Genomic DNA, 22,286 nt, shown 5'->3' with positions numbered 1-22,286 from the left:
AGATCCAAGAGTTGTGGTTAAAAGTGAGACCATGTTACTATTAATTCTCAACTTATTTTGGCTTATTACCTTGTTTCTTAGAGTATGACCCTGGTGCTAGGAGAAGTCAGCTTCCTGCAGTCTCCCCACAAAAGTTCTGAGGGACCCCCACAAAGTTTCTCATTTGTCTAACAATAATTACAAGTTCATTTCAGGTATTGCCATTTTTCTGCACACGTATCCAGTAGGATTATACCACCTCCTGGTGGACCTCCTGGTCTCCACGGGTGTTCAGCCACTATTCTGTGGTGCCTATCATCAATACACTAGTTCACAGGTCTAGAATCACGATAGTTAATGGGTTCTGAGCAGAAATGAGGATCATGCTCATGGTACTCACTCTGTGTTGCATTTTATCTATGGTCTGAGAAGCCAAGCAACCCTACCCATGCCCCAGTCTGAAAGTGTTTCTTGTAAAAAGAGGTGTTTCAGCCTCTACAAATTAGAACTGGGCCCATGGGCTCAGTCTTGGGAAGATGTTTGAAACTGTTTCCATCATTCTTTTTTAAACCCTTATGTATTCATATAAACCTGCATGATAACATCCTTTCTCCTCTTAAACCAAAGCAAAACCACTAGCATGAATAGATCTCTGTGAACTGATACTATTTACATGCTATTTTCTAATTATCAGACACTGTTGAATTCCAGCATGGTGCAGCCTCAGCTTAAATTGGTTGCTGCTGTTTGTCTCCAAAGCTGCTGCTCCTGATGTTACATTTTATTTTTGTATCTGGTTAATTTTCCAACTTGTATGTGATCTTAAGTTTGCAGACCACAGGAAGAAACTAGAAAAAATAAAATGGAGGCACACTGCTCGTCCCTTCTGGGGTTCTAGTCTCCAAAACTCTTGTCTGGACACTCCTGTCCAGAATGGGTTACAGAATATGCAAATGATCACTTGGAGAAATGCCTCAGGCTAGAGCCAAGGGACTGCAAGAACATGCAGTTTCCTTACATTGCAGTGGGAGAGAGAGATGTCTTAACTCTAAAAAATTAGAGCAGTTGTCAGCTCTGATGGTAGAGCGTGTATACTCTGTATACTCTGAAGTCAGACACACCTGGATTAGAGTCCTGATTCTTTCACTTCAGTTGATTTCAGCAAACATGCACCGAGTACCTATGGTATGTTTCAGCCACTACTAGGTACTGGGCTTCCCTGGTGGCTCAGACAGTAAAGAATCTGCCAACAATGCAGGAGACCTGGGATCCATCCCTTGGTTGGGAAGATCCCCTGGAGAAGGGAATAGCAATCCACTCCAGTATTCTTACCTGGAGAATTTCCCATGGACAGAGGAGCCTGGTGGACTACAGTCCATGGGGATGCGAAGAGTTGGATATGACTGAGTGTGTAACAGTTTCACTAGGTACTAGTGACAGAGATGAATAAACTATTATCCTGAAATTATACAGTTCAAAGTCTAGATGGGGCAAAACACCTAAAACAGAAAAAATAGATAAAAAGCTATACTAGGTCAGGTGTAGTACAAAGATACCTATTGTTGGAAATTAGATCAAGTTCATTGTTCTTAAGCCTTAGTTGAATCTTTCATCTATGAAATTAATCATAATAATTTAAAAGATCATCTTAAGGCTTGGAAAAAATGTAAGTATATCTATACACATGTGAGCATGCGTGTTACATTGCTTCAGTCGTGTCCGACTCTTTGCAACTCTAGGGACTGTAGCCCAGCAGGCTCCTCTGTTCATGAGATTCTCCAGGCAAGAATACTGGAATGGGTTGCCATGTCCTCCTCCAGGGGATCTTCCACACTCAGGGATCAAACCCATGTCTCCTACATTTCCTGCATCGACAGGCAGGTTCTTTACCACTAATGCCACCTGGTAAGTCCATGTATACACATACACAAACACACACACAAAGACAGAACAAGATAGAGAGTACGTGATAAAGCAAAACCTTACATCTTTATCAAGATTTGCCTTTTGTTAACAAGGTTAAATAACCTTTTCAAACTACTGCTGTAAGTTGATGTAGCACTTGCATCTCTTTCTTCTTCTGTCCAAAATTTCATTGACAGATCTGAAACATGTACTTCAAAAGAAAATTTTCCAACAGCAGTAGAAAAAAATGAAAATCTGCTATAAGTAGAGCAGAAGTCTGAGACATTGCAGTTATGAATCAGAGCTAAAAGAATACAACCCAAAATACAGGTTGGAGCAAAATAGATGAGATTCTTTCCTCTCCAAAGAAATCCAGATAAATTTTAAAATCATGGTCAACAAATGCAACCAAAGCAACCATTGGCCTATTCATTGAAGGTCTTCAAAATAGCTGAGCTAGTTGGGGCTTGCTGCTTCTCTACTTACACTGCCCATCAGTGAGTTTTCTGGGGAGACTAGGTTGGACCAAGAGGCAGGGTAGAGGTGGAGATAAGGCTCTACCCTTGGGTGATAGCTGGGAATTAAAAATGGAAAAGGAGCAATTGACAGCAGACTTTACTCCTAGATAAAAGCCACGGCAGGATTTTCTACCAAGAAAGTCTTGACTCAGAGATTCCCAGACAAGCATTTGGTTGACAGGAGGATCAGAGAGTCCTATTGTACTCACTAGGCCTCCTGCCCACTCTGCCAAACCTCTTCCCTTGCCACTTCTCTTGACAAACACCATGAGTCCATGATCAGGGCTTCTAGTCACAACATGGGAATGAGAACTCTTTCAGTTCAGTTCAGTTCAATCACTCAGTCGTGTCCAACTCTTTGTGACCCCATGAACCACAGCACGTCAGGCCTCCCTGTCCATCACCAACTCCCGGAGTTTACCCAAACCCATGTCCATCGAGTCGATGATGCCACACAACCATCTCATCCTCTGTCATCCCCTTCTCCTCCTGCCCTCAATCTTTCCCAGCATCAGGATCTTTTCAAGTGAGTCAGCTCTTTGCATCAGGTGGCCAAAGTATTGGAGTTTCAGCTTCAGCATCTCTTTGGTGGAATAAAAATAGACCTGTGACCAACAGGGTTTTAAGTCTAAACCCTCAACTCAAAGTAGGAGCATAGAGTTCTAAATCTTCAACATTTCAAGAAGACTAATAGTGTGAAACAGGTTGCAGGGGTTGGTTCTGATGATACACAAAAAGATTATTCTCTGACTCATGGCCACTATCAGCAAAGCTAGTGTTTGATCTGTGTTTCAGAAGCTAAAAGCAAAGAAGGGGTCCAGGTGGGCTTTAGTATTAATTGGATGGGATTTATATTCCATAGAAGTTATTTTATTTCATACTATTTCCTTCTCTGTGTTAAGGCTTTATGGCTAACCAGGAAAATGAGAGCCTGAAGGTGTTTGCCAATGTGAATGGACTATTAGCCACTGCCATCCACGGCTCACAATTCTTTTCTAAGATCAGCCAGGCAGTTTATTTGAAAGGGCTTGTAGGGAGAGTTATTTCTAAATGTCTTCTGGTGGATGGCTGAATAAGAATCTGGATCTCAGCTTTCCAGTGTCTGGTACCTACTGAGGAGAAAAAGGCAATCTCCAACTCTCTGCTCTGCTGGGGCCCGTAACACACAGTGGATATAAAATGCAGCTGTTGTTTTATTAGAGAAACTGTTAATTTTATGACAGCAACTCTGAACTATTTATATGGTTAAAAAAAACAAAAACACAACACCTCATACAGGAGTTTGCCACAGTTTCACACCCCAGTGTGATGCTTCTGTAAATGCTATGGGAGCATGCTGTGAGATCCTAAAATGGAGCTGGGTCTGAGTGTCTTCGCAATGAGCCACCTGCAAAAACCAGCCAAGTTAGAGACTTATCTGAACCTATGACCCAAGATAGAACTTATCTGAAAGTACCTTCTCTGATTGGATTAACACATGCTTTCCCCTTAGACTGCTTATGTTAATAAAGGTGGGTTTATTTTTTCGTTTGTTTGTTTGTTTTTTTAATGACAAAGCTCTCTTAAATTATCATGTGCTGTGCTCAGTCACTCAGTCCTGTACTCTTTGTGACCCCATAAACTGTAGCCCACCAGGCTCCTCTGTCCATGGGATTTTCCAGGCAAGAATACTGGAGTAGGTTGCCATTTACTTCTCCTAAATTATGATAAGTACTTTTAAAAGACATTTACTATTTGGCAGGTGAGGAGGAAGCATGAACCGTCAAGATGGGGTTCAGTTTTATTTTGGAACATTTTAAGAAAAGGAATGAGAAATTGATCAGGGAATAAACTTCAAAATTTTTAAATGTGTGAGTTTCTAAAAGCCTATATATAATGAGACAATTTTCTTTGTGATGACTCAGGTAAGGTTGGTATTGTTGATTGATTTCAGTTCAGTTGCTCAGTCGTGTCCGACTCTTTGTGACCCCATGAATCTCAGCACACCAGGCCTCCCTGTCCATCACCAACTCCCAGAGTCTACCCAAACCCGTGTCCATCGAGTCAGTGATACCATCCAGCCATCTCATCCTCTGTTGTCCCCTTCTCCTCCTGCCCCCAGTCCTTCCCAGCATTAAGGTCTTTTCCAATGAGTCAACTCTTCGCATAAGGTGGCCAAAGTATTGGAGTTTCAGCTTCAACATCAGTCCTTCCAATGAACAACCAGGACTGATCTCCTTTAGGATGGACTGGTTGGATCTTCTTGCAGTCCAAGGGACTCTCAAGAGTCTTCCTCAACACCATAGTTCAAAAGCATCAATTCTGCGGCGCTCAGCTTTCTTCATTGTCCAACTCTCACATCCATACGTGACTACTGGAAAAACCATAGCCTTGACTAGAAGGACTTTGTTGGCAAAGTAATGTCTCTGCTTTTTAATATGCTATCTAAGTTGGTCGTAACTTTCCTTCCAAGGAGTAAGCGTCTTTTAATTTCATGGCTGCAATCATCATTTGCAGTGATTTTGGAGCCCAAAAAATAAAGTCTGACACTGTTTCCACTGTTTCCCCATCTATTTCCCATGAAGTGATGGGACCAGATGCCATGATCTTAGTTTTCTGAACATTGAGCTTTAAGCCAACTTTTTCACTCTCCTCTTTCACTTTCATCAAGAGGCTCTTCAGTTCTTCTTCACTTTCTGTCATAAGGGTGATGTCATCTGCATATCTGAGGTTATTGATATTTCTCCTGGCAATCTTGATTCCAGCTTGTGTTTCTTCCAGCCCAGAGTTTCTCATGATGTACTCTGCATATAAGTTAAATAAGCAGGGTGACAATATACAGCCTTGACGTACTCCTTTTCCTATTTGGAACCAGTCTGTTGTTCCATGTCCAGTTCTAACTGTTGCTTCCTGACCTGCATACAGGTTTCTCAAGAGACAGGTCAGATGGTCTGGTATTCCCATCTCTTTTTAAGAATTTTCCACAGTTTATTGTGATCCACACAGTCAAAGGCTTTGGCATAGTCAATAAAGCAGAAATAGATGTTTTTCTGGAACTCTCTTGCTTTTTTGATAATCCATCGGATGTTGGCAATTTGATCTCTGGTTCCTCTGCCTTTTCTAAAACCAGCTTGAACATCTGGAAGTTCACAGTTCATGTATTGCTGAAGCCTGGCTTGGAGAATTTTGAGCATTACTTTACTAATGTGTGAGACGAGTGCAATTGTGCAGTAGTTCGAGCATTCTTTGGCATTGTCTTTCTTTGGGGATGAAATGAAAACTAACCTTTACCACTGTGGCCACTGCTGAGTTTTCCAAATTTGCTGGCATATTGAGTGCAACACTTTCACACATCATCTTTCAGGATTTGAAATAGCTTGACTGGAATTCCATCACCTCCACTAGCTTTGTTTGTAGTGATGCTTCCTAAGGCCCACTTGACTTCGCATTCCAGGATGTCTGGCTCTAGGTGAGTGATTACACCATCATGATTATCTGGGTCATGAAGATTTTTTTGGACAGTTCTTCTGTGTATTCTTGCCACCTCTTCTTAATATCTTCTGCTTCTGTTAGGTCCATACCCTTTCTGTCCTTTATCGAGCCCATCTTTGCATGAAATGTTCCCTTGGTATCTCTAATTTTCTTGAAGAGATCTCTAGTCTTTCCCATTCTGTTGTTTTCCTCTATTTCTTTGCACTGATCACTGGGGAAGGCTTTCTTATCTCTCCTTGGTATTCTTTGGAACTCTGCATTCAAATGGGTCTATCTTTCCTTTTCTCCTTTGCTTTTCGCTTCTCTTCTTTTCCCAGCTATTTTTAAGGCCTCCTCAGACAGCCATTTTGCCTTTTTGCATTTCTTTTTTTGGGGGACGGTCTTGATCCCTGTTTCCTGTACAATGTCATGAACCTCCGTCCATAGTTCATCAGGCACTGTCTATCAGATGTAGTCCATTAAATCTATTTGTCACTTCCACTGTATAATCGTAAAGAATTTGATTTAGGTCATACCTGAATAGTCTAGTGGTTTTCTCTACTTTCTTCAATTTAAGTCTGAATTTGGCAATAAGGAGTTCATGATCTGAGCCACAGTAAGCTCCCAGTCTTGTTTTTGCTGACTGTATAGAGCTTCTCCATCTTTGGCTGCAAGGAATATAATCAATCTGATTTCAGTGTTGACCATCTGGTGATGTCCATGTGTAGAGTCTTCTCTTGTGTTGTTAATAGAGTTTTGCCAAGAGAAAGCACTGGGAGCCTTTAAGTTGAAGGAAAAATTTGAATAGTGTTAGGACCAATATTTAGACGAGACGTTTATTCTAGTAAAATTATTAAACTAGAGGTTCTACCTATTTTATATGCTCAAAGATAATGCAGAGGAAGAAAAAAATGAGCCAAATAAACTTCAGAAGAACACCTACTCTCCCACAATATTCCTGGGCAAGAAATAAGAAAGGCAGTGCTTTAGTGAAATATCTGAGGCTCCAGATTTTATATTATACTCTCCAAAACTGCCTCAACACTTGTTTGCTCTAGAACCCTGCATCTAACTACAATTATTTCAAGACTTTCTGTAGGTCCAGTATTAAGACTCCATGCTTCCAATACAGGGGACATAGTTTCAATTCCTGGTTGGGGAACCAAGATCCTTCATGCTACATGTGGCCAAAAAAGAAAAATAAATTTAAAAATTAAGATTAAGAATATTTTTTTAAAATTACATAAAAAAGAAACATCATATAACTACAGTTGTTTCTGTTAATAGCAGAAGGCCACTACCTATGGGCCACAGGCCAAACCTAGTATGCTGCCTGTTTTTATAAACTCAGTTTTATTGGACCACAGTCATGTGTATTTTCTATGACTGCTTTTCACTTGTAAGCGCATACCTGAGTAGTTATAGCAGAACTTATATGGCTTGCATAGTCTAAAATAAGTACTATTTGGCCATCTTCAGAAAAAGCTTGTGGACCCCAGACTAAAGCATCTCAAACCATGACGCATGATTCCTGAAGATGCTCGTTCCAAACAGGACACAGAGTGGTGAGTAACAAGGGCCACAAAAGATAATTAGTGCATCAGTATAGATAAAACTCAACTCAAACTAAATTTACCTTTGCTTTGAGCCTGTGCAGTGGAGAACCTAAATCTGCCAGGGTCACTATTGTGACACTGGCCCTGTTATGGGGTGTACTCACAGGTATTTCAGTCTGTTGGCAATGCAGCCATAGGAGATTGAATTTTCTGTATATCTACATAGTTGTGATGCAGCAACAGCTGGTTGGAGACCAGCCTGTACCAATGAAGATCTGTGTCCTTGATGAACATCCTTGTTTACACGTCTCACTGGAGCTGGTGCCCAACCATCCTTTTGGCATGATCACATCAGGATAAAGGCTGACCAGGACCAAAGGTATATCATTTAGATTTATGTTTTCAAAGGGTGAAATATTTAATGACTAGAAAAGAAATGTGATTTTCTATAGTTATCCTAGGGTCACTCCTCTTTAAAGCAAAGTTTTTGATGAGAGTGACGTCAACGTAGCAGTGGCAAGAGTCCTTCCCTTTTTCTCTTCTTTTGGTTCACAATTAACCAGGCATCCATAACCCAACAGAAGTGCCTCTGTGCAGTAACACCAAGACACCTGGGAGATCCACCCACCTGTGGGAACTGAGTGGCTAGAACTTCAGAGGGAGAGATCCCAGGAAGTCAGAGTCTACTGATCCCCACTTCCCACCACAAGGAGCAAGGTAACCTGGAGAGTGCAGACCTAGACACTCACGGGAGACAGAAGTTGTAGAGGTGCAGCCTGCCTGACAGGAGAAATCAGCAACCCATGGAACAGGATTTTGGAGGAGGTGGAAAGTGAAAGTGTGTAGCGTGAAGACAGTCCGGTTAAAAGAAACCAAAACCTTGCGTTACAGCACCATCTTCTGGAAAGCAAAAGAAAGGTTTCTGATGGCTGGGTGGTTGATTTGCACTTCTCTTGTAATTTGTGTTGCTGAGAATCTTTTTTTTTATTGAGCTGCATGAACTGTTTGTATTTTTTTGAGATTAACCCATTGTCAGTCATGAGTTTTGGAAGTATTTTCTACCATTCTGTAAATTGTCATTTAATTGTGTTTAATAATTTAGAAGTTTCATTGATAAAAATAATAAAATTAAAGGAAGTCTTATATCTTTCTCCTCACTTAACCAATTAAGCATGCATACTGTGATCAAAAGTATGTGTCTATAGTGTATGTAATAAAAACTGGGGAGAAAATACCAAACTTAATCATTATTATTTATGATCATGGAAATGTGAGTGAATTTCCTTTCCTTTTGTGTTTTTCTGTAGTTAAAAGAAATGTTCTGTAGTAAACACATAATGCCTTTTTAATCCAAAAACATTTATAAAGTAACATTTGGGCATTTGGGTTTCTTTTTGTACATTGGAGGGCACATTTGTCCTTTTTTTTTTTTAACTTCAGCCATACTTTCCCTGCTCCTCAGTTTCTATAATTTCAAATATCTTGTACAAAGCATAGTTTTATACGACTTGGATTTTTAAGGAAGAAATATATTTTAATATTTTTCTTACTTCTCAGTTATAAGTGATAAGAAAGCTAATAGTTTAACGTCAGGAAGGTTGATTCCTCCAGCTTCATTTTTTTTTTTCCCCAAGATTGCTTTGGCTCTTTGGGGTCTTTTGTGTTTCTACACAAATTGTGAAATTGTTTGTTCTAGTTCTGTGAAAAATACCATTGGTAGTTCGTTAGGGATTGTATTGAATCTTTAAATTGCTTTGGGTAGCACAGTCATTTTCACGATATTGATTCTTCCAATCCAAGCACATGGTATATCTCTTGGTTTGTGTTGTCTTTGATTTCTATCTTCCGTGCCTTTGGTAGTAGGGGGCCCTCGGGTGTCTATTCCCTGCCCAGACAGGAAGGGGCAAAAGTAGCAGCTTATTAAGGCTCACTTGCACAGTTGGGCTGGGGAGAGAAAGGGATGTGGCAAACACAGTTAGGGTGTGTGGGGAGTACCCACTGCGGCTGAGACCTGCAGGAAGTTGCCGCAGTTTGAGATGGGTTGTGTGCTTCCCCAGGGGAGCTGGCCCTGTTCTGTGGGTCCTTCAACAGAGCAGAGCCGTTAACAATAAAATAAACCTTAACCAATACCCAATTATGAAAACAATTTTTAACACAGCACAGGCATGCCTTTACAGAAAGATGCGATAAAGCCAAAGGAACTAAGCAATCAGAAATCCTTCCTATTTATCAAAATATTATGTATGTTTTGTAAAATATTTTTATTTTGTGGGTTTTTTTCAAATAGTTTATGGATCATGTCATTTAATCCAGAAAAGTTGTCATTTTTCAGGAAATCCATTTATTGTTTGCTGCATTGATTGTGCCTTGGTGTCAGACCTAAGAAACCACTGAAACAGACAAGGTCGTGAAGACACATGTTTCCTCATGGATTTGGAAACAACTTCCAGTATAAGATTGAGTAAGAGTGGTTTAAGGCACCATCTTGACTTTATTTTTTATGCCATGTGGGATGCTGCACAAGCAGATGACAGGTTCCCCAGCCAAGGCAGAACCAAACCTAACAGGCAGCTTCTGGAACTCTGCTGTTAAGTGGCCTGGTTCCACGCAAGTGTTTGTTGAATAAATTGATAAATTTATCCTTCAAGAAAAAAAATGTGCTCTGGAGATACAGCTACCAAAATGGAGAATTGAAACAAATATGGTAAGTAAACAGAAAACCTGGGAAGGTTTTTTTTTTCTTTTTTTTAAAAAGAATGAAACTTTGAGGGCTGCTAAAGGAAAGCTCTAGGGCTTCCCTGGTGGCTCAGTGGTAAAGAATCAGCCTGCAATGCAGGAGACCTGGGTTCGATCACTGGGTCGGGAAGATCCCCTGGAGGAGGGCCTGGCAACTCACTCTAGTACTCTTGCCTAGAGAATCCCATGGACAGAGGAGCCTGGCAAGTGGCAGTCCATAGGGTCGCACAGAGTAGGACACAACTGAAGTGACTAAGCAGCAGCAGCAGCAAAGGAAAGGTCTATTGCAGCTGTCTCTTAAACTTCTCTGGCAAGAGCTGGCTATTCTCAAGGAAACGCTCTGAAACTCTCCCCTGAGAATTACTAGGTAACCAAGGAAACCATCATTGACAATAAGCTCCAGGTTAGTGCTTGATCAAGTGGGAACTGAAAAAGCTAAATCTACCTTCAGCTACAAGGGATAAGAACAGAAGACAAAGCCAAACAGGAGATAGGTGTATGTAGAAATGGATGGTGAGGCAAGAAGTTAAGCCCAAGACTGTTTTTTAACAGGGTGGGAATATGTGAATCTTAGATTAGGTGCTGGCCTGGTATAGCCTAGAATAAAGGATTTTGGTGATCCAGTTACTAGATCTATCTCTGTGTGTGTGTGTGTGTGTTTGAAATGTATTGATGAATAAACACACTGAAAACTAAAATTCTTCACCAGTGTTCTAAGACTTCCTGCCTAAGTCAAACACCCTTAGATTTCTTATCTATTTATAGGAGTGTGGTCTCCTACAGTGCAAGGGCTGATGCTCTGCTTCTAGAAAAACAAGTTCTGTTTTAAAAAATGGCACCATGAAGCTTGTTTCCTATGAATTACATAGGCTTTGAATCTAGTCTCTTTCTGAGAGGAAGTACAGATTTGAGGTACATTTATATTTCATCATAAAATTCATTGGTCACCCTAGCAACTGTCCTGAAATGCCTTATAATATCCTGACATGCAGACAAATAGAACTCATGCTATGAGAAACCAAGTGAATGCTATTGTTATGCCAACAACAGAAGTATTACAGCGTGGACTTCAGAGTGGGCTGTCAGTTTCATTATCAAGGGCATGATCATCATCATCCTCACTATGGTTGTTGTCATCATCATTATCTTCCCACATAACAGCATTTCTTTACAGGTGATAACTTTTTATGACTAAGTATAGAGTCTGAGTGCATTAACCTGTGAAAATCTTGAGCCTTTGCCCTGATGGGGACGTTTGATGGTCTCCATTTCAGAATAGTCTCTATATAGAGTTTGAAATTCATGGAATACCTTACAGGGAAAATATTGGTTTAGACAAGGCTCATGCACATTATAAAACAAATTAAAATTCTACAGCAGGGGTCTAGGCAATTAGCCCATTATCTTAGTTAGCAAGATGAGGCTCAGTGAGTCTGTATGCTTTTTTTCTGAGGACACTCAGCTTACTAGGTGAAAGGGAGGAACTTGAACACAGATGAACCTCCAAATCCTTGTGTTCTACTGTGAGTACAGACTCCACAGGCTAATTTGTGTGGCTGGAAGGTTAAGTTGAGTGAGGAATATTTTGGATAAGATATCAGAATGAAGATAAAAATATTCATTACACAAAGTTTATGTGGTTTTCATGCAGGCATTTAGCAAGCTCACTGCTGGCCACATAGGCATTCTGGAAACACAGGCTGTATGATATTTGGAGAAAAGCTCTAACTGAAGGACACACATGAATGGACTGGTGCCCAGCTGGAAGTTTTCAGGTGGCTGATGAAGGCCTTGAACTTCAGTTCTGTTCTGTTGGACATCTTGAAAGAGGATGCACTGGTCAGATTTAGGATCCAAAAGAAAAGGTGTGGAAAAGCCTGGAGCAAAGTAAAGTTTAGTAAAGATCAATGCAAGGATCTTCTCTTGGGTCTAAAAGCACAGGACGGTTAGAAGATATGTTTGTAGGCAGCTCTTAAAGAAAGCACCATGTAACAAAGAGACATTGTTTCGCAGGATAGAGCACTCTGACGGCACTGGGTGTCATCTGGATAAACCCTGAAAAAGAAGTTAAATAAACTGAAGGGTGTTGAAAGAAGAGTGGCCAGGAGGGTGGAGAAACTCAAAGCCACATCAGACGAGTATTGTTTTAACAGAACACAGCTCCAGGCATTGAGAAGACAGACTGGACTAGTCTAATGTCATCAGTATTAACAGCACTGTCATATAGAAAAGGGATTAAGCTTTTTCTCTGTGGTATAAGGGGAATTGAACATGTGGGTAGGTGGTATAGTGAGACATTTCAGCTTGTGAGTAATGAATAACTTTAAATGTCAGAGCTGTCAATGAACAAGTAGAGTCTGGATGATTACTTGGGAGATGTTTCTAGTATCAGTGCATATCTTCAAACACTGAGATTCTCTGCTTCATAGATCCCTCCCCTGCTCTTTAAATACTTGACATTTTATCACCAGTCTCATTTTTATAGGGGATGCCAATATTGGAAATCATTCTTTTTATGTGATTAAGATGATTTCTGAAAATCTGCAGCAGAGCTCAACTAGAGTTTACTTTGCATATTGATGTAACAGGTTAAGAGCTGGAAGCTAACAAATGCCACATGCAACTTTTTTCTTGGTGAAGAGGTAAAAGTCGCTCATTCGTGTCCGACTCTTTGTGACCCCCATGGACTGTATAGTCCATGGAATTCTCCAGACCAGAATACTGGAGTGGGTAGCCTTTCCCTTCTCCAGGGGATCTTCCCAACCCAGGGATCAAACCCAGGTCTCCCACACTGCAGGCAGACTCTTCACCAGCTGAGCCACAAGGGAATGAGCTTTAAATAGGATTTGGAGCTAACTGTTCAGATATTTATTTCAGTGGGGATGAAGAACTGACCACACATATTTCCAAAAAAAAAAGAGAGAGAGAAACACTTTCAATATTTCCCATTAAAGCATTATGTTTGCTATAAGATGCTGTAAACATCTTTCTATTTTTAGTTTGTAGGTTTTCTTTTTTAAAATCATAGATAGATGTTGAATTTTACTGAATGATTTTTCTGCCTCTATTTAAGATGATTATGATTCTTTAATCTGTTTATTTGGTAAATTGCCTTCATAGATTTTCACATGTTATACCATTTTGCTCTCCTGGAATAATTGTCCCCTGGCCATAATGTATTATCATTTTTATATATCACTGGATTTGCTTTGCTAGTATTTTGAGAGTTTTGTTCTATATAAATAAGAGAGTAGTTTCCCTTATGTCCTTTAGTGTAATGTTCTTACCAATATTTGCTACCAAAGTAATGATGACCTCAAAATATGACTTGGGAAGTTTTTCCTCTTTTTCTGTCTCTGCAATAGTATATGTAAGATTGATTTCATTTCTAAATGTTTGGAGGAATTCACTAGTAAAACTACCAGGCTTGGAAAATTTTTTTCAAAGAATTTTAGTTACAGATTCAATTTCTTTACTACATATTAAACTGTTTGTATTTTATCTTTCTTCTTGTGGCATTTTGGCAGTTTTGGAAAATTATGACATTTTAAACCCTTTAATTATTTTATTGAAACTATTACCCTGAAACTGTTATGATATTCTCTTGTTTTCATTTTCTTAACTGTAGGATCTATACTTAAATGTCTCCTTTGAAAAAAGTCATCCTTGATATTGGTGTTTTATGCCCTCTTTACTTTCTTCTTAACCTGTTTTTCAGGGATTCATCAAATTTTAAAGCCAACTTTTTTTTAAAAAAAATCAACTTTTAGATTGATTTCTTCTAGTGCATGTTTGTTTTACATTTTAGTGACTTTTGTTTTTATTTTTATTATTTGTTTCTATTTGCTCTCCCTAGATTTATTTTTTTAACTCATGGAGATGGATGCTTAGAGAATTTATTTTCAGCTTCACTCCCACTATAAGCACTTAAGTATGGTGTTAGTTGTGTTCTGAAATATTTGACAAGTTTAGTTTTAATTACTATTCAAAGAAAAAATTGCTGATTTTCATTTGTATTCATTTTTTTAGCTTTGAATTATTTAAAAGTACTTATATCAAGTAATTTTCAAACATGAGAGGATTTTAATATTACCTTCTTTTTTATTGATTTCCAACCTAATTGTACTATTGTCAGAAAATGTACTCCACATAATTTTAGTTTTTAGATCTTTGTTGAGATTTGTCTTATACCTATCACTTAGCTAATTGATATTTGATGTGAATTTTGCTTTTGCTGGGCATAGAATATGTAAATTAGGTCAAGTTTATTGATGGCATTGTTAAAAATCTATTATATTCACATGGAATTTCTGTCTTCCTGGTCTATCAATTACTAAGAGATAGCTGTTAAAATCTCCCTATGATAATGAGTTTGTCCATTTTCCTTTTAGTTGTGTCATATTTCCTTTAGTTGTGTCATTATATGTATAGAAACTGCACTATTAAGTGCAATAAATTTAGAATTGTAATATTTTAGAAAGATTGTGCCATTTGTTATAATGAAATTCTTATTGTTTATTGCCAATAATGTCTCTTACCTTATCGTGTAACTTCTCTCATAAATACATAGCTATACTGAATTTCTTTAAAATACTGTTTCAGTTTACATATATTTCATCTTTTATTTTAGATTTTTTGTGTTGCTGCATTTTAGGTGTGTCTCTCTTAATCAACATTGAGTTGCATGTGTTTTTTTCATCTGATCTAAAAATTTTTTATTTTGACTGCTCACTTATTTACATATTATATTAAGGGTTTTAAAGTTACCCTCTTACCCTTCATTTCGTACTTGTCAACCCATTCTAGATGTCGTTTCCTTTGCTTTGAGCACTTTTTTGGATTAATATTTTTATCATTTCTTTTCTTCTATTTTATCTTGTTAATTATATGTTCTATTGCTATTCTTTCAGTGGCTACCCCAGAGATTACAATGAGTATTCTAGACTGATTAAAATCTGAAATAAATTAGTACTTTTACCACCACTAAAAAGATGCAGAGGTGTTAGGACACTTTCATTGAATTTACCTTCTTCTCATGTTTTATTCTAATATTGTCATGTATTTTGGTTCGCAGACTTCCCAGGTGGCTCAGTGGTAAAGAATTCTCCTGCCCATGCAAGAGATGTAGGTTTGATCCCCGGGTCAGGAAGATCGTGGGTCGGGAAGATCCCCTGAGTAGATGGCAACCCACTCCAGTATTCTTGCCTGGGAAATTCCATGGACAGAGGAGCCTGGTGGGGTACAGTCCATGGGGTTGCGAAGAGTCAGACACGACAGAGCAACTGAGCACATATTTTGTTTTCTCTATATTTTGAAACTCACAAAGCACTATAATTATTGTTACCACATATCTTCAAAGTTTATTTAGGTTTACCCATATTTACTCCTTGTTTTGCTTCTTCCTTTCTACATGAAGTACTGACTTCCATCTTGGATACACTTTTGCTCTTCCTGAACAACACTTGCTAATTCCCTTAGCAGGTTATAAATGTCTGCAAGTTTTAAATTATCTCAATTTTGATTTGTCTGGAAATGTTATATATTGCCCTCAAGATAATTAATATATTCATTGAATAAGGAGTTTTAAATTGGTAGCTATTTTCTTTCATAGTTTTGAAGGTGTTCTTTCCTTTCTTTTGGGTTTCATTGTAGGGAAATTTATTTTTACTTTTATTGTTGCTCTTTTAAAAATAATTTTTCCCTGAAAACTGATTTTAAAAGTGTTTGATTTTGGTTTTGGTTGTTCGCAATTTTTCTAGATACAGCTAGGTGTAAACTTGCTTCATTTCTGCCCTGCTTGAAGTATATAATGCTTCTCAAGTCTATGTCTTTTTTAAATTATTTCTATTTAAATTTATTACCTCTTTAAACATTGTTTCTGTCCAATTCTTTCCTCTCTTTCTTAGGACATGTTAGAACATTTCTGTTTGTCTTTTACATTTAAAAAAAGACCTTTTCCTGTGTCTTTTTTCTGCTTCTCTGTTCTTCAACCTGATGTTTTCTATTGAACTATTCTAATTCTCATCTTCTGGGTCTAATTTTCTCTTAGTCCCTACCAATTGGGTATTTAATTTTAGCTATCTTATCTTTTAATTTCAAAATTTCTATTTGATTTTAAGAGATAGATTCCAGTATAAAATATAAAATCCTCTATATTTTACCTAATTTCTTCTAACTATTAATCACAGTTATTTTAAAGTCCCTCAATCGTTTATATCCTTGTGCATCTGTTTCTAGTTTCTATTTATTTTCATGATTTTGGTTGTTTAATCTTATCTTCTGATATGCCTATTAATATTTATTGAAATTTGGACATTGTGCATAAAAAATTTGAGAGCAAACTTGTTGATCTGGATGTAGATGTAGGCTGTTGTAATGGTGCTAAATTCCCTAATCTGTTCAATGATTATCTAATTACTGTACCCACTAATTTAGTACCTTGGGAGAAGGAAATGACAACCTACTCCAGTATTCTTGCCTGGGAAATCCCGTGGATAGAGGAGTCTGATGGGCTATAGCCCATGGGGTCACAAGAGTCTGACACGACTTAGCAACTAAACAATAAGAACTAATTTAGTTGATTTAAATTGGACTTCAACCTTGTGATGGCACAGTTTTTCCAGTTAATGCCTTCTCCTGAGATGTAGCCCTGCGGGGGTTCTACCTGAAACCTTAGGGTGACTCTAAAGACACCACCTCCTTGGTAATTTCTAGCCCCTAGTTTTGCTCCCTAACCCAAGTATCCTTCACTTCTGAGCTTCTTAGCTACCACTTCCTGCTTGATTTTTCTGCTTTTGAGTAGCCAGTTACAAACAGGAGCGCCTTGAGTAAAAAAGAGAGTCAAAAATTAGGTTCGCCTTTTGTTCTTCTCTTCTCCTGAGGATTTGGTTTCTTCAGGTTCTCACTGCCTGGCCAGCTTTCTGAAGCATTGAAACCAATAAATTTATATTCTATCCATCTTTTAAAGTTGTTCTCAGAGGGTGGGTTTATCTAAAACAGTCTTCTCTACCATTACTGAAAATTGAAATTCTCCAGCATGAGTTATTTTGAAGCATATAACATTTTTATTCCTGTGACACAAATGGTGCACACCTGCTGAAGCTGAAGATTTTCCAGATGTAAAATATTTCCCTTGCAATTGAAAAAAACAAAATCAGGTGTATTTGTAACATTATGTTTGAAATGAGAAATATAAACAATAAGAAGAACTGAAAAATGTTTGCCTGGAATATTAGTGTTCCAACACTGCAAAGGACACCAGAAATTATATGAAATAACCAAACTCATAATTCTAATTAGGGCCTTTAAAGTAGAGAGAACTCAGGGATGGTATAAGTTTGATGCTCCCATTATTTTTTTAAATAAAGAAATGTCAAATTAGAGTTTAAAAATTGGAGTGGTGTTTAAAATATTGATATTTAATAAATTAGCATTTTAAATTCACAGATATCTATATATTATTATTTGATTTACAAGATATAGTATTTATAAAATATTAATTTACAGGTTTGATACCTGGTTCGTGAAGATCCCGGGAAATAGCAACCCATTCCAGTATTCTTGCCTGGATAATTTCCTGAACAGAGGAACCTGGCAGGCTACAGTTCATGATATCGCAAAGAGTTGGACACAACTGAGAATGCACACCCACATAGTGTGGCATAAAATGACAGGCAAGTTAGAGCAGTTTGAGGAACTTATATACTTTCAATATTTGCAATATAGCTGTATGATTGTATGTTTTCTTATGAGGATAATGTTAAGGGTCTAAAAAATGAGGCTGTGAACAGACACACTTCCCTCCTCTGGCACTTTAATAGACTTATTCTAATATCCTTTTTCTTAACTCTAACTAAATGAGCTGAAGTTATCGTCATATTGTAGTCAATATTATATACAATGACAGAGCTAATCAATCACTGAAATACATTATGAGAGTAGTAATCCCACAGCACAGAGTTCATCTCTTCTTTTCAGTTTTGATGATATCACTGTCTTCCCCCACTTCCCATTCTCTATAAAATTCAGTTTGAATACTTTTTTAAAATGGATTCTCATAGTAGTCCTAAAACCTTAAAAAATATTTGACAGTTGGCCTTCCTGTAATTTTGCAACTTGGAGTTCATTTTTAAGAGCTTGGTTTTTCAATACTAATGTGTCTAAAATGATCTTGAGGTTTTGTGGTTGCTGGTGATTCTCTGCAGAACTTAAAACACTAGCTTCCTTTTGTTTGGTGAACTGTCTAGGCTGTATGAGTGCTCGCAGACCAGGGAAATGCCCAAGCAGCCTTGCTATTAGAAAAGAATTCTATTTGGAAGTCTGTCAGGTGGCCCAACTCTGCACATTTCCCTGAGAAATCTGTCTTATTCAGGTAAGTGCAAAAGATTTGAGCTGGGGGGCACATATATGGAGGTTACGCATAAAAAGAGCATGCTGGACTTGCCAACGCTGTTCTAATTCAGAATCTCCACACAGTCTTACTGTAAAAAGCCAAGTTTATTTACACTGACTGCAACTCCTCCTTTTAGAAAGAATTGATCTGTTCTTCCTGTGTAGTACACATGATGTTGAGGGTGACACCCAATTTTTATTAGGGCTTAAATATGAACAAAATTGTTCTCAGAATGTGTCAGAACGAAAAAAGAATTCTGGCTAAAAATATCATATAAGAAGTCTTTAGGGAATCTGGTATTGTTTTCACATACTATTCAAATGTTTATCTTTGAAGCAGTTTTAGCATTTTTATTATGAAAATCTTTAAACTCTATCATTAGTAATATTGTCATACATACTTTGAAACCATTCTGGAAACCCTAACTGATAGAAGAAATCAGTAGTAATTAGGTGCTTTGAAATTTCTAAAAGAATATATTCAAAATAGCACATGTGGTTTGTGATAATAATTATCATAATTCTTTGTATTTCATGTTTATAGTACTACATGACAGGAGAATCTGAAAATAACTTTAAAAATCACATAATTAGAAGTTAACAATAGCATCTGATCAAGTATTTTGCTTTAAGTAAATTCCTTCCATACCATTATTCCCATTTACAAAAAATATTACATTTCAAACATGTGGGATAGAAAATACTCGAAGTCAAAAAAAAAAAATAGTAACACAACCTGAGTTTGAGAGCTTAGTCTTGCTTCTTTAACAAATTTGTAAGGATTTTGGGTAGGTCACTAAGTTCTCTGAATTTCAACTTCCTGCAAAATGTCCAATTATTTATCTAAGAAATTGTTTATTAAGTACTCTAAATATACAATTTCTTGTTTTCTTTTTATTGGGTTTAATTCAATCAATAAGTTAGTCAATATTTTAATTGATCAACAGGAGTAATGAGAGACCAATTGATGAGAAATCAAGTGGTATGAATCCTAGTCCTCTGTCTTCTAGTAACTGGCTGAGTGATTTGAAAGATATTTTCTAACTATTCTAAGGCAAGGATTGACAATTTTTTTCTCTATAGGGACTAGAAAGTGAATAATTTAGGTTCTGCAAGTCAATAGGAAAAATTGAAGATAATATACAGGCTCTTGCTGCTGCTAAGTCGCTTCAGTCGTGTCTGACTCTGTGCGACCCCACAGATGGCAGCCCACCAGGCTCCCCCGTCCCTGGGATTCTCCAGGCAAGAACACTGGAGTGGGTTGCCATTTCCTTCTCCAATGCATGAAAGTGAAAAGTGAAAGGGAAGTCGCTCAGTCGTGTCCGACCCTTCGCGACCCCATGGACTGCAGCCTACCAAGCTCCTCCGTCCATGGGATTTTCCAGGCAAGAGTACTGGAGTGGGGTGCCATTGCCTTCTCCGGTACAGGCTGTTACATAACTGTTTAAAATGTAACTATTTGAAAATATAAAAGCCATTCTTACCTCAGGCTATAAAAGAAGGAGAAATGTACCAGATCTGGCCTCAAGGCCATAATTTTCCAGTTCTGATTCTTAGGAATGATTTTTAACAATTATAAAATGGAAGATATAGACTCACTCATGTGACCCCAAAGGAGTTCATGAATGATACTTAAGGTAATTCACCAATCCCCTAACATTGTATGCAAAAATCTGAGTGTTTGTAAGTATGTGCTTTTTTAATGGGAAAAAAACTTCCACAGATTTCCTTAAGAGCAGGAAATCATTCTTTTAGGATGATTTTTTTTTTTTTAATCTTTGTATTCTGGAATGGAACTTCCCAGGTGGCACAGTGGTAAAGAATCCACCTGCCAATGCAGGAAGCACAACAGATACAGGTTCGATCCCAGGGTGAAGAAGACACCCAGGAGTAGTAAATGGAAACATACTCCAGTATTCTTACCTGGGAAATCTCATGAACAGAGAAGCCTGGTGGGCTACAGTCCATGGAGTCATCTGACAGGAGTCGGAACCAACTGAGCGACTGAGCACACATTCTGGAATGGTGTTTGTCACATACTGAGTGTTCAACATCTCTGGAATGAATATATAAATGAATAAAAGGATGAATGAATGGAAAGTTAAAGACACCATCATTGAGATTATAGATACTGAAGGCTTAGAGCCCCAAATGCTCTAAAAACAGTAGTTGCTAAATCCAAAGATTGCCCTTTCTTTCAAATTTGGATGTAACTGGGATTTCAACATACTTGGTCAACTAAAGATTGCAGTTCCTGGAGATTATGTCATTTTTTAAAAAGAGTGAAGCTGGTTGAATTTAATTCACACATTACAGGTTATCCCAGTAACTTGGCCTCTGGGATTGGGGGACTGGAGAGTGAAGTTTTGTTAATGAATAGTGGCATTCTTGGCATCAGGCAGGAGACTGTACTGGCTGGAGCGTTACACATAAATGGAAGGTTTTCCTGGGCAATTCAAATATCAGACCTAATAGAATTTAGGATAGCACTCTGCTCCCTGACAAAGAAGTTCGGTCTGGAATTCAGTGCCTGGTTAACTGATGACAGCAAAATCTGAGCTCCGTTGGCTGGGGAGTCCCCACAGCTACCTGGAGTGGGAAATGACTTGAGATTCAAACATACCTCTCCTCTCTCTAGGAATAATTTCATTTTCTGAAAGAGCAATTCAATCTACAATAGCTGGTTTATAGTTTATTCATTTCTTTAGGGAAATTTAAATTCTAAGATTGAAAACAATGTAAGAAATGCTTACTGAAAAACTTACACAGCTTTGTATAATCTGGCACTATGCCCGAAACATCCTTATTTAAAGAGTGCATCCCACCCCCTCCCCTCCCGACACTATCCCTCCACCTCAGAAACAGCAACTTGCAGTTTACTTTGTGGTGTGATTACAGAGTGCACCTGTGCAGTATCTGTGTATTAAAGGGTACCATGGCTAGATAGAATCACTGACTCAATGGACATGAGTTTGAGCAAACCCCAGAAGATAGTGAAAGACAAGGAAGCCTGGCGTGCCCAGTCCAGGGGGTTGCAAAGAGTCGGATACAACTTAGCAATGAAACAACAACAATAATTTGTTCAACTACATAAAGGTTGTGCTGGAGTCACATCCCTGGATCTGCTTAGTGGTTAAGATAAGTCCCAGACAGAGTCCAAAACCCAAAACCTTCATGCATGGAACCTTAAATATATAACTCATTTCTGTTCTTGGTCCAAGGTCTCACTTAAACGATGACAGGAAGCTCAATCTCCTCTTGAAGATTTTTGAGACCTGGTTTACATATTCTACAAATTGGAGATAGAGGGTTTCCTTCGCTCTTACTGCTGCCCTCAGGTCTGTCTGTGGGTCATCTTCCCACTTGTCTGGTCTGCTTTATTCCAACAGGAAGACAAGGCCCTTCCGATTCCCTCTCACACACAACTAACTTGAATCCATGACACCCTTTGTTGGGACAAACTCTTGCTGGGACCAAATAATCAATATTTTAGGTGTTGTGTGCCATACAATCTCTGTTGTAACTACTTCATTCTCCAGCTATAGTGTAAAAACAGCCAGAGAAGATACATAAGTAAATAAGCATTGCTGTGATCAGATAAAAGCTTTACGCACATGGCTGGCCCATGGACTATAGTTTGCTGGCCCATGAACTATATTGAAGGCTTGATAATAGCTTAAGAAGTTACAATGTTTTAGACAGAAATGAACAATTCTCAGCCTAGGGAGCACCTTCTTCCCAACAGCCATTC

At 38.2% G+C, this 22,286-nt stretch overlaps 1 protein-coding gene across 2 annotated transcripts in view; it reads left to right on the top strand.

Moving 5' to 3' along the window:
* Positions 1-18,379: 18,379 nt before the first annotated feature.
* GPR141 (G protein-coupled receptor 141) overlaps positions 18,380-22,286 on the top strand; it is a 57,073-nt gene continuing 53,166 nt past the window's right edge. For both annotated transcript variants that reach the window (XM_081534150.1, XM_081534151.1), the window contains exon 1: positions 18,380-18,515. The gene's annotated coding sequence lies outside the window, so the exon portion shown is untranslated. The remainder of the gene's footprint in view (positions 18,516-22,286) is intronic.

The sequence above is a fragment of the Giraffa tippelskirchi genome, chromosome 10, assembly GCF_054371585.1.
Source record: "Giraffa tippelskirchi isolate mGirTip1 chromosome 10, T2T-mGirTip1v1.2.pri, whole genome shotgun sequence".
Taxonomy (NCBI): Eukaryota; Metazoa; Chordata; class Mammalia; order Artiodactyla; family Giraffidae; genus Giraffa; species Giraffa tippelskirchi.
This window is presented reverse-complemented; position numbering and strand designations above follow the sequence as displayed.